The sequence below is a fragment of the Aricia agestis genome, chromosome 21, assembly GCF_905147365.1.
Source record: "Aricia agestis chromosome 21, ilAriAges1.1, whole genome shotgun sequence".
Taxonomy (NCBI): domain Eukaryota; kingdom Metazoa; phylum Arthropoda; class Insecta; order Lepidoptera; family Lycaenidae; genus Aricia; species Aricia agestis.
The window spans coordinates 6,503,576-6,517,574 of NC_056426.1; the positions used below are offsets into that span (position 1 = coordinate 6,503,576).

The 13,999-nt window shown below is 36.0% G+C and overlaps 1 long non-coding RNA gene across 1 annotated transcript; it reads left to right on the plus strand.

Annotated features, from left to right (window-relative positions):
* The first annotated feature begins 277 nt into the window (after positions 1–277).
* On the plus strand, positions 278–9,778 carry LOC121737625. The gene is made up of 2 exons (XR_006037165.1): positions 278–658; positions 9,051–9,778. It is a non-coding gene; the product is annotated as an uncharacterized LOC121737625 (long non-coding RNA).
* Positions 9,779–13,999: the final 4,221 nt, after the last annotated feature.

Sequence of the window (13,999 nt, forward strand, 5' to 3'; positions counted from 1 at the left end):
CGACTCAAATAATTTTGTTCAATTCAAGAAAAGTTATAATAAATGTCTCTACTTTTTGTACGTCAAATACTCGTATTGCAATCATTCTTACATTCAATATTTACGCGGTTCTGTAACCCAACGCACACAAACATGCATCCTATAAAAGGTATTAGGAAGTGTTTCAGGTCGGAAAACACTTTTCTGCGTTTCCCTCCGCTCGGCGCTAGATGTCGTGCGGCGGCCATGTTATAATATAAGCGGCCCGCGTCGCGGCGACCCGCGCATAGCCCGGACCGCCGCTGTCGCGACCGCCCGTGTACTGTGTGTGTTTATATAATGGATATTGTCACCCTAGACCCTACTGGACTTTACTAAAATGGAGGCCACCCTCGACCCGACTGGACAATACTAGATTCGTCCTTACGCACGATGTTCGGCCTCGATCCCACGGAGATATACTGACTTCGAGATGTGCTGTGGCAGACGCAGGATCAGGACTGGTAGCCGTCCGGAGGAGACGTCGTCCTGCAGGAAAAGAAGGAACTCGGAGGCCGGAGCCGCGCGACTGTAAATAGTAATGGACGTGCCCGCAAGGTCACATGAAAAACAGCTGATTTGCGCGCCGCGTGCGATGCCGGGAACGCAACTTCGAATTTCGAACATCGACTTTTTTTATGTGAGTATACTTTTTGCAAAGACCTATTTCTTTTCGTCCTCTTTAAAAAAAAGTAACTGAAGTTTCCTGCTTTTCGTGTCTTTTGAAATTCAAATGACATGTTGATTTCGCATAACCCGTCGATAAGTGACGTATGAAGAATAGATAAATAAGTAATTTATTTAAAACTAGTCGAAACGATGTTTATTCCAGTAGCGTGTTACGTTTTCATCGGTGTTTAGTTTGTAAGATTTTTGATTGCATGATTTTTCTCCAGAAGCTCTGTATCTAATAAGATCACTTCGTTTATTTTTCTGGCCGAATTTTGGCCGGTATCGCAATTTTTATGGCACCGACCGCGAGTTCGTTGACCGGACATATTTTATTTCATCGCGCGCTTCCACGTACACACACAAACGCGCGCACACACACGCAGAGGGGAGCACACACACAGGGGGGATATCTCCGCGTGTCGAGTCCAGTTTCGCAAAAACACTAGACTGCGCTCATTTGTGTTATGAATGTTATCAATTCGCCACCAATTAATATCGGCAGTCGACACACGATCTGTGTTTTGAAAGTGCTTTTCTCGAAATCGCGTTTGACGTTTCTTTTTTTTATTTAAATGTAGTAGGCGAGGAGGTCGAGGTAAACAAATTACGACGGAAAGATTAAGGTGAGGCGTAATGCGCTCGTGTTTGCCGAAATATTTCAGTTCAACAACCCCACGGCGGCGCCCGGCCGCGGTTCAAAATAGACGCGAACGAACCACGTTCTTCGGGGACATTTAAAATTTTGGCCGCCGAATGATATGGAATCGGCTATAAAAGGTTAAACAACAATAATTTATTAACGATAACGATTATTAAAGTTTATTTGAGTAACAAGCAATAATTATTATCAATTATTAATTAATTTTACAATTTATGTATTAATAAAAAAATAAAAAAATGAGCTGGTGCGGTAAGCCCTTGACAATGTAACACGTGACATCATAGATTAAAATCAGTTTATTTATTTATCTAACTTTAACTTTTAGAGACTTCAGCTTATTTTATTGTATCAAGTCTCATTAATTAAAAAATTGCCTAAAAACACCAACAATTTTACGCATTCAAACTTCGAACGTTTAAAAATGTTGCCATATAATTGCATCAACAATTGCAAAACCGCGTTCCACGCAAGCAGAATGCGTTCAAACACGGAATAGATTAGGAATTTACGTAACCGATAACTCGGTGTAATGTTTTTACATTGTTCTTGAGGCTAAGGAAGGAATAATATGACTTTATTTTTTTTTTTTGGGAGCTGGATACAAAGTTCTTTGCTCCTAAAAAGGCCTGTGGCAATCGGGGAATGCCGCGGTTACTTATTTATGCAAATCGTAATTATTTTATTATTTTATTTATGCAGTATTTTCTTTTCACCTACGTCTAGTAGTACGCACACAAACGCCGTGCAGAAGTCTGCCGAACTGAAACGACGCGATGCACGGTTTTCAATGCCGCACCGCTGTGCCGGTCGGGGTGGGGGGTGTTAGGTTTATTTTCGTTACGGAATTTTTTGATTCGATCGCCGCGTCCAACGGCCGCAATAAAAGCTATCCAATAGCTTAAAAACAATATTATAATAAACATGACTGAAAAATTTCAACTTCCTGTTTTTCAGCAAAACACCACCCACACTTTTTTAATTGCACAAATAAATCTATATCAACATTAATAAAACACAAACTTAGATTCTTCAGATGGGGTACTGTGATTGTTACGAGCAAATTTCGTTTTGACCTACCTTGAACCTGGTTCCATCTCTTGGCCCGTTTTTGGGATTGCGTCATCGTAGGTCACTACCTTCCTAGTCTGCTTTTTTGCTTATAATTCTCCACATGTACTTGCCTTCCTTTGTTTGTACATTTAAACACACATCAGCTTTTTCGGCGGCTCGATATGGACAAGACGCGATGTGATCTAACTTAATGCACCTTAATTGTGCTGATAAACTTTACATTAACGACGTTTACTTTAATCTAGATTAACGTGTAACTGAGATTTAAATTCAAATATTTAATTAACTGAAACGTTATCATTTCAAAATCATTTTCGTCATCATCATTCATCATTAATAATATACCATCAAGGAAATTGATTCCTAGGCAATTGACAGACAAACATCATATTTTGGTCGGATCATGCCAATTCTATGTTAGTGTGTGATCTGTCGGCTGGGTTTGACGTAACGCGACCAAACTACGTAGTTCCCCCATCTGCCTAGGAATCAACTTCTCTGATAGTACATAAGAACTACTAACTATGCACTTTGTACATCATGTCATAATAATGATAAAAGAATAACACGTATATCACGTCAATCTGATCCAAGTAATGTGTCGTTGCACTTGAAATACCTAACACAAAATGTTGGTCGCAACTTCCCACACAGTCGTATGTACATGGCGCGGCAACCGTACATTTTTCGGAATAAAGGCTATCTTACGATCTTGTTGCGGAAACCAAATTCACTTAAATCAGTTCAGATGTTAATATACAGCGTGTAACAAAAATAAGTGATAATACTTTAGGGTATTAAGTAGCAGCGCTGAAATACCAATATTTTTTTTGCACTTTTGTATGGGGAAACTCGTGACGCTTGGGCCCATGCCCAAACAAAAGTGGAAAAAAAAATCATCTTTCAGCGCTGCTACATTCACAGTGAACTCTCTATAAGGAACACGTACACACCCTGAAGTATTATCGCTTATTTTTGTTACACAAAAATTATACGATTTATAATAATCTTCTTAACTATCTAAAAATATTTAAAAAAAAAGCTTATAGAATTTGTCATTGAGATAGCAATTAGGCGACGAAGCATTTTGCATCGTTATGTCGTCAATGTACGATCTACGGCCGTTTGAAAAAACCCAATGATTCTTACCCAACTCAAAACCTATTGCTTGTAAAGAGTGAATGCTGAACGACCTCGAAAGACGGATTCGTAATGCAGTTCTTGGACATCGGTGAGCTGGCAAAACCCTTCCACTTACGACATGTAAGTAATAAAAAAAAACTTGTCAATGTAGGTGAATTCGAGATTAAACATACTTATTATTGTTGGTAAAGTTGGTCAGAAGGATAAAGATATTTGTAAAACGCGAACGTAGTGATTATATTCTCTTTGGATCTTTGGTTATTTTGTTAATGATAATGATAGAGATTTTTCAATGATTACTTCATTTTTCATGTTATTATTAATCTAACAATGATGAAAGTAAGTAGAAAATGAAATGCATTATAGTCAGTGTAGTAAATAAATTGTAAATGAATTGCATCCAAGCACATTTTGGTTTAAGCACTAAAGTAACCAAGAGAATTTTCTAGAGTTGAAATACGAAGTGTTTATGTGTTTACTAGACTCTAGAAAATGCATCGAACATTGGACAAATAAAGTTACGACAATGTTACATAAAAATTCACGTCATTTTTCAAACGAGTCAAAAGGTGTATGCAAAATAGAGTACAAAAAGTATTTCATGACAATAAAGTGGTTATATTTTTCAGCGTGCACGCAAAAAGTATTGAATTAAAGTTAAAAATGTGCATTTTTTGCGATGCAAAACACACCATGTCTCTGTACAAAGGTGCAATACAAGGTCGGCAGATGGTGACTCTAATTAAAGGTTTATCTTTAAATAATTAAGTGCACTCGTGCCTTCTAGCAGGTGCCATATTATTTATGCGAGAATAAAATCATTATTTACTAAGGTGCCAAATTGCGCGCATAAATACATAACGTACACAAACTAGGTACCACGAGTTCAGACCTTGACAATGTAAATATAGAACTCTATTTTTATTTTTTTTAATTGCCAATAACAGGACATATAATATTATAATACTTAATCTGTGCAGGCCACAGCGTAGGTTAAGCATTATAATATTATGTTCAAATGAAATTATATAATTATAAAACAATTACGATATGAATAAAAACATTATAATGAAAAAGATTAATACATAAATGCATTAAAAGGATTAAAGTTTCACGATATTTCCAAAATAAATGTGTCTAGAGAATCTAGAGATAGAATCTTTCGACGGAAATATTTTAAGGAGTCAACAAACCTTAGCCAAGGAACAGGTTCTTTTATTAGTTTGAACTCAAATTATATTTGACTATGACTATTCGGTATTATCGAAAACAAACGAGTATTTTGATTTACGAGAATTTTCGGTATCGTCGACTCTATATTCAACCCCATGCCCTCAAATACGGGGTTTTATTAAAAAAAGGATTGAACGCGGAATAAACGGAATTTTCGAATATGGCAATACTTTTATATATTTTTAAACTTGTGGAATGCGGCCGAAATTCCACAGTGTTTCACAAACTCCTGTTATTAAAAAATGTCGTTTACCTTATTGCAATTAAGTAAAGGTGCTGGATTTCTTTAGTCTATCAAAAGGCCGCCTTGAACATACTAGGTCAAATGTTGGATGCAGTCTCGTCTAGACTAAAGAACCTTGAGTACCTTACATAAGCTGTTGCATAAGGTTTCAACATTGCAGTCGTGCCTTTATGCTCTTTTGCCTGATCTAAATGCTTATTTCAATTACTGAGGATTTTCCTATTTCAAAATATGTGTCAAGTATCTTTATTATTTTCTGTGCATCTTTTTTTTTGCATTCTCATTTATTACTTAGCTTCGTTTTCTTTAGTTATGTGTTCTTTGCGATCTTAAAATTATTTTAGCCTAATATGATATTCTTAATTTTACTCTGACCTTGGCAAATCCTCTGGTTAAAATTGTTTAAATTAAAAAAGTAGGCACCGCATTTAAATTCGGAATTTTGTGACCTACAGATATTTCATAAAATATTGGCGCGTAACGGAGACGCGGACACGGACTCTGTGGAAAGGGCACGATAATCTGTGTCAAATGTAATTATACATTCAGTTGCCGCTGATGCCTTCACTGACCGATGGAGATCCGCATTGTCAATTAATTTATGCCCAACACCTTTAATATTCATTACAGGATGTTGATCTCCATTTCAAAACGTTTTCGTGGTAGGGCAAGGCTGATCGTTGTCAATCTAATCCCTAAGATTAATCTTTTGCCAATGGCATTCCTCAATTATGCCACTCGCCGGCGACATTTGAATTAAAAAAAACTATACTTACGTTCGATTTTCGAATTGCCCAATCACCAATGTGACGCTTTTAAATGTGCACGAAAATTAAAGACGAAAGCCAAATTACCAACGGCGATTTTTTACGCGGGGGTTTTTCTATTAAAGTATTTATTCGTCATCTATCAAGTCATTGACATCGATGCATAGCTAATACCGGGAGATGATGAGCCGCGTTCACTCACCCGCCTGCATCTACCTAATCAGAGTATGCCGCCATGTTTTCCCGCCTTCCTAATTAATATTGGCAGTCTTTTTTTTTAATTTTCGGTAACTACTCTAAATACTTAGACATTTTGCCATTCATAACTTCCGGTTCCTATCGTCATTTATACAATTTAGGAATGTTGGTTTTCTTTACTTTTGGGTATAGCTAATAGCTATAGGTACGACACGGTTGTTGACCAACATTAGGAATGACCTAAGATTCAAGTCAGTATAAAAACTTCTCGAAACTTTTCAAATACTTTAGTACCTAGTAGCTCATTTAAACTCAAAAGTCAATACTGATGTAGCAACATGATAATATCCAGATTTTCCATGACTACAATTACATAATTTTTGACGTACGTTAATTGGCTGACGTAGCACTAACCTATATTACGCTAGTCACCACCTCTAATCCCTGCGCTCCTAGTGCTGCGAATGTAAACACACCAACATTTCGCGCATACAGTCGTATGTGGAAAATTTGTGTAGACGACGCTATAGGCATACACAGCGAAGCGAGCGCGCCCATTCGCATTTTCTGCGCGCGTGTGTTCGTAGAGAAAATGTTTTTCCCGTACCTACGCGTAAGTACATGTAAGTAGTATCTCATAGCCGTGTGCTAATAGCGAAGTCATTTCCGCATAGGCACTTCTTAGCAACGCCCGTGTGAACCGGGGATCGTCAACCTTACGAATTAGAAAAAAACGCCGCTCCACGCTTCCTCGCTTAAATTACGTGCAGTAAAATCACCCAAAACTAATAAATGATTTACATGTTTCTCCCCTTAATTACGTATGTTTATATGGTGTACATTAATTAAGCAATATCGGAGTAAACGATTTCAACAATAAAAACCTAAATGTGGTAAGCGATAAGCGTTAAAATGTGGTCTCGCTGTGATTGTGACTACACGCGCTCACGCACACTGGCGCCCGCACGCACACACGCGCTGTGCGGACACGAGCCGTGTCACGCAGCCTCCTCGCCGCGTCTGCGAGCCTAGTATCTCGGTTGCTCGTAATAACTGAAGATGAGTCTCTCTTTTCTTGATCCTTCATTATCAGGATCATTTTAATTTAATCCGATAACGCCCGATACTCTTAAGTGCTTTTGACACGTTTTGAGGCTTTTTTGGAGCTCGAAATTTTTTGATCAATTATATTCTCAAAAGGATACATTAATTTATTTCACCCGAAATTGTTTAAATATAAGTCGACAGCCATGGACGTAATTATTATTATAAAAAAGTGAGTAGGTATCGTATTACGAAAGAAATAATGTCGAACGAAACCATGGAAACATGTGGCCATGAGCCCATGACTGCCAAAGCTCAATTTTTATTTTACTTCTAAAACTTTAACCTCTCGATCTCATGCTGCCCTGGTGTCGGGTGTTCTAGTTGACGTTCTAAGATACCATTAGAACACCGAATGCTATGCGAATATCGACTCGTATGTATTATAATAACTTAGAAGCGGACATTAGAATAAAAAATAAAAAAACTCTACACCGGAACTCTACATTAAAAAAAAACAACTTTATTTGACTAGCGCCATCTATCGCTGGATGGCGGGCAACGTTGACGTTTCGTTATCAATAGGTTATTAAATATTTAAGGGCAATGTGTCGCGTTTAATTGAGCATTGACAGGTGCTCCAGCCAAGGATGTCTAGTGGAAAACCGGTGTACAGTAGGGCAAGTGGTTAGCGATACTAGGTAATTGCAGCAACTATATCCTAACCTTTATTAGCCATTTTTTACCTCCATTGGCTAAGGCCTAAGCTAAAAATCTTTAGCAATGGGACAATGGAGATAAAAATTTTGCTTTGTTTTCAACTTTTGGCGAGTTTTTGTGTTGTCTTTACAAATTTTTTAGCATTGTTCGGAACAATTCGTGTTGTAAAATTGCAATAATTTTGCTCAAAAAAGCGCCAGTCGGTACCTTTTAAAATTGCGCAATCGAGACACGCGTTTTGCAAAAAGTTTAAGGTTTTATTGTGCTATTTTTACGGAAATCTTCAAAGGACCTACCTGCCAGTGTTGTTAGCAAAAATAAAAGAAACATTATGATAATCCAAACCTAAATAATGAATTTCGAGAGTTCGTAATAATTATTCTCAATTCAAAAATTATAGTTACTTACTTAATTTTATTTTGAGAATCGTGTGAATAAGAATTCTATAGTCTGTCAAGAAAGTCATGACAGGCGGATTTTTTTTAAATGAAATAAAAAATAAGAGAACTTTAATAATTCGAGATAAAAATGTGCAAGGTGACAATATTTAAAATGTAATAAGTGTTCTCTGTGAAAATACACAGAAAAAAATATACCTTTTATGCGCGATTACTTTTAGAAAACTGACTTTCTTGACGCACTGTGAAAATGGCGCAATTTTTCATGAACGTATCCAAATGTATTAGTTTTAATTTCGAGAGGCTTATAAAAATTCCCAAACTCTTCCCTAGCTACTAACAAAAATAACTACTTACTAAAAATTCTAAAAGCTATTTAATAAAACCTACAATAAAGTTCATATTAAGTATTGTACGATGCACTTGTCGATAAAATTCTTATCCATAATGTGGAGCAAAAAAAAATAGCCACCTGACACAAAGGTATCACCTGATATAAAGGTATCTTACATCATTGCTCGTAAAACCAGCCCTTAAAGTACACAAGGGCTCATAGCATAATAACTTGATAATTGCATGCATATGCCGCATATGCATCTCATTATTTATTATTTTTATGGACATAATTTGCTGACGGATGTTAAAAAAAACTGGCAATGTACAAACTTCAATAATTATGGCTTTATTTTATAAAAAAAAATTGAAAATAGAATGTTTTGCTGACTTGAAATGCGGAAATAAATTTTAGCACTTTTTTTTTGACTCTACAATTGGTGTGTTCTCTTATTCTGCCCAGTGCAATCTGCCTACTGTTGGACGTTTCAAGTTCCAATTCATTAAGTTTTTTATTGCAATATTAACCTATTTTTCTTTATTTACAGGTACCGAAAAAATGAAGATGCAACTCCACCCGGCTCCGTCTGAACTGCGCAATACTCACTAGTTATAGTTTTCGACTGAATTCTTTATAATCTGCACATATCTTCATGCATTTGTTATTTTATATTATAATTTATTTATATTATAAGTGTTGATGCAATTTTTCTGATACAGACAATGTATTAGTAAAATATCATCGAATATATTTTACGTAGATTAAGAAAAGGACAAGCAAAATGAGGCATAGGGTATTTTGACAGGTTTTCTTATTTCGACTGTACATTTAAAGAAACCTTCAAAAGAGACCATTTATTCTGAAATTATACGTTAGGTTTTAGTTTCGAATTCATAACTTCTGCATAATTCGAGTTACCATTTTGAAATGCTTGGAAAAATGTAAATAAAATATTGCTTTTTTTCTATCTACTATTGTACAGTGCCGGATTTATATTTTTTATGATTGTAGGCCAAAATCTGCCGCCCCTAAGCCGCGGCTTATAGGGCCTATTTATAAATCCTGGGCTGCTATTATAACGAATATATTGGAGACTGCTAGCCGGCCTATTCAGTGTTGCCATTTAAGACTGAATGACAAATATTTTAGTTTTAATTTATTTGAATGTCTATAATCGTTGTCGCCCCGTGGTACCCACCCTAGCTTTATAGAAATATAATTTGTACGAAAATCAATTAGATATAGGGGATAATAAAGATGTTATTATTGTATCTATTTCTGTTGTTTTATTTTAAATTATACTTAGATTATGAATACTTAGTAGATGCTTCCGACAATTACAGAATATATTGTGCAAAATTAAATTCAAGCACACAATCCGCATTAAAGAGCTATGTATCAGCTGTTTCCGTCTGTCCTCGTCCCGATCGGTGTCAAAGTTCGGAGCTCCTTTAATATATGGAAAATAAGCAAATCAAGTACAGATTTTCATAGAAATAATAGCAAGTAAGTACATATTATATTATGTATAACCAAATATAATATAGTTAAATATAAGTAACCCATAATGCTAATGACATTTGGAAGTCACTGTATAGCTTTGTCCACACTGTGCCTTTTTCTGTTCGTCAAGGGCATGCGTTATAGCACAGTCAACAGCGAACGTGAGGCATGCCCGCGACGCATGCCCCCTGACCTTATTCAAAACTTAAAAAATGACAATATTGGCGTTGCGTTCCTTGACGCATTCAATAATTGAATGCGCCAATATGAAAGTTGATGACGAAAATTGAAGATGAAAGTGCACAGTGTGGACATAGCTTTTTTCATACATCATAATATTATTATCTCATATTCTGTTATTTACATTTGAAACCCTATATTGCGGATAACTAGTACCGAATAATGTTATCTATTTCAAATTGATCTTCTGAGCTTTAAGGTTGTAGGTTCGAATCCTAGCACCAATAGATAAAACTATTAGTATTCTACTTATACAAACGGGTAAGATTACCTCTTGCTAATGAAAATATACAATATAATATGCATTAATATACATATTAAGTAAGACGTTTTACTTACACTGTTTAGTGCTCGTCCTATATCTTTAAAGTTGCTCGACAGATTTTGAATAAATTATAAAAGTCAGTTTTAAAAGTCTGTATTCATAACCGGGTGCGATATGATAGGTAAAATAATAATATATCACTAACTCGGAGACGATTATAATTAATAATAATAATAATATCTATGGACGCTTCATACCACGTCAGTCTGGCCACTTATTAAGTACCTGAAGGACTTGTGTTACAGGTACCAGACAACGGAAATATATTTAATACTTTTATACTATACATATATTTAAGATTTATATTATATGATACACATATTTAGTACACATGTATCTGCGTGCGGCCGTTAGCTATTTCACAGTCTGAATTAAAAATAAGGGTTGATTCAGACTGCAAGTGCGCGACGCGTAGATGCATTTCTAAATTAGTATGGATTTGACAGATTCGCAAGTCGTCTGACGCAATTGAAATCTGTCAAATCCATACTAATTTAGAAATGCATCTACGCGTCGCGTCGCGGTCTGAATCAACCCTAAGGTAGAATTATAGAGGGAGTAGAATAATATGACACGCTTAATTTATTTTAAGAAGGCTTAAAACCTAAAAACCCTCGCTACGCCTATATTATTATCCATATCCATCCATTCTAATTTTATAAACGCGAAAGTCTTTCTATCTGTCTGTCTGTTACCTCTTCACACCCAAACTGCTGGATCGATTTTTCTGTTTGGTATGGGGATACTTAGAGCCCCGGGAAACGATATCGGACACTTTGTATCCCTGAAAAATGTACGGTTCCCACGCGATAAACGAATATTGCAGTTGCGGGCGTCGTCGTTGGGCGAAAGTACAAGTCCTGTAGTAATAATAATAATAATAATAATAATAAAACCTTTAAGAAAAGAGCGTATACCCTCTTAAAAGGCCGGCAACGCACCTGCAGCTCTTCTGATGTTGCGAGTGTCCATGGGCGGCGGTAGTTGCTTACCATCAGGTGACCCGTTTGCTCGTTTGCCCCCTTATTTCATAAAAAAAAATGGTCGCTTTGAAGAATCATGATATGAATCATAATATGATTCATTTTTCTAAAATCGCAAAATGCAACTCTGTTTGCAATTCATTTCTGTATTTTTGTACTGATTTGACATTTGTCACAAAAACACTTTATTGCTCACAAATACCAATACCAATCCTGTAGTAAGGATAGATCCAATGATAACTACGAAATGGATTTTTCTCACCTCCGGGCAGAAAACGTCAACTTTCTTCCCGCTGCGCTTACCGATGTAGCTGTTTTCCGCCTCCGTCGAGGAGAAAAATACGAATACCATGGGCAGTAAATTAGAAAGCCTCAGATCACATGTAAGTAGGTAGATTAATACATGACGTGGTCTTAGATATTTCTTGTGCGTATTTTTGGATTTGGGAAAGTAATTGAGATGAAGCAAATACATTTGTTAATCACACACTAAACAAAATATTCCTTCATATTCGTGAGCTTGCGATGAGAGGAGAGCCACCCAAGAGACGAATTTTTAACTTTGAATACGAGAATCTGTTTTCGTAACACACATTTTGTCTGTGCCTTAAGATTTATAGAGGATCTACCTATTATTAATATTTTATTAAATATTAATATTTAGAAGATCTGCCTAGTAAAATTATTACACCTTAATAAGGCTACATTCCATGAACAACCTTAATAGGATATTACCAAACTATGTAGCGGGAATCATGTAGAAGTCCGTTAAGTCTAGTGATGGGCATAGATGATATTGATGTTGTCGATAGATTGAGTGTGTTCCTAAACTCTAAATAGTGTTAGCCAGTGCATTGTGACATTTTGGCAGCCAATCAAATCTCCTGAAATCGCATTGTCCTGTGAATTGCAACAGAATCATATTAAGTCAAACAGCAAACTACACCCCCTAAATGATAAATCCTTGAAATTAATAATAATGATAAATGAAATAGACAATAGTAATGGACCAAGTGTATACAGTTAGGTATATTATTATGTTTTTCGTCGCTGATGAAAAGGTTCGCAAATGTATACAAACAGAGTTTTTATTTATGAGTTTTAGTCCTTGCCTGAGTCGTCAGTAAACTATCAAAACCACATAAGTACTTAGTTTTGATATTTTTATTAAAAAAGAAGCAAACAACAGGGTTATACAAATATTTTTAAAGCGAATATTACGTCTGTTTGTCTTTGTCGGAACACAAGACAGACAGACAGTTATACGCCGTAAATATCTTATTAGTAAGTATTCGTTTATCTTCCTGAAACCATACAAAAACTGTCATAGTATTATCGTATTGTAATAATCTTTCTCATCTCCGAAAGTACCCCAGCCCGCCTAGCATACGCCAACGAGATATCTCACTCTCGAGATAATTAAAAACTACTCGTCTCATAATGTCAAAATCTCGACATTATCTCGACAAAACTCTATAAAAATGTGTTATTTCGATTATAGATCTACGCGAGAAAAAATGTTTGTCATGTAAGGGTCAATAGAGATGAAGAGACAAACCATCAAACATCGAGAAAACATGTATAGTGAGATATCTCGTTGGCGTATGCTAGGCTGGCTGGATACCAAATTTTGTCTAAATCGGTTCAGCCGTTTGATCGTGAAGAGGAAATACAAAGATACACTTTCGCATTCATAATATTAGTAATGATTACAAACGTTCTAGCTTGATTAAGTCATTAAAATGTTATAACAGTCGCTTAAATTGTAATAAAGTTAATTACCAATAAAATACAGTATCAATGTTTTTCACAATTTCGTCTCAAGCTTAAGATTACTAAAAGGTTGTCGTTACCACCTGTCTTTTAATAAATAGTTACCTTATTAATTTATATCTTATTGAGTATGTACTCGAACAAAACGTTTTTGAACATTTTGACACGCAAGGTGCCTGGACATCTGTAGCTAAATTATGCAAAAAAGTGTTTTAAGTACGGTGTCAATTTACCTAAAAGCTGTAAATAGTAGATAAGGTACTGACAAGATAAACTCTGAAGTGCAGCCGCCATTTTGAAATGTCATTCGAATTTCGAATTTGGCCGGAGGTTTGGCTGCCAATTTTGAAGGCTAGTTTGACGCGTCACCAAAATCAAAACTATAACGCCGCCATATTAGAAATAAAAAACTTGAGAGGTGTCAAGAGACACCCGAATGGAACGAAGTTATTTCTTATGTTCAAAAAACCTGTATACACTTAAAAAATATGTTTTAAAAACGCCATCGCTTGACGCCCAGGCATACTAACAACGCGTCACTGTTCATTTCAAAAAACGCCATCTAGTTGACGCACAGGAATACCGACTATCAACGCCCTCTGCCCCTAACATGCAGGTACTAATAAAAAAGTGCCGAGGTCAAATCAAGGTCAAATATCGTTCAGTCTAGCC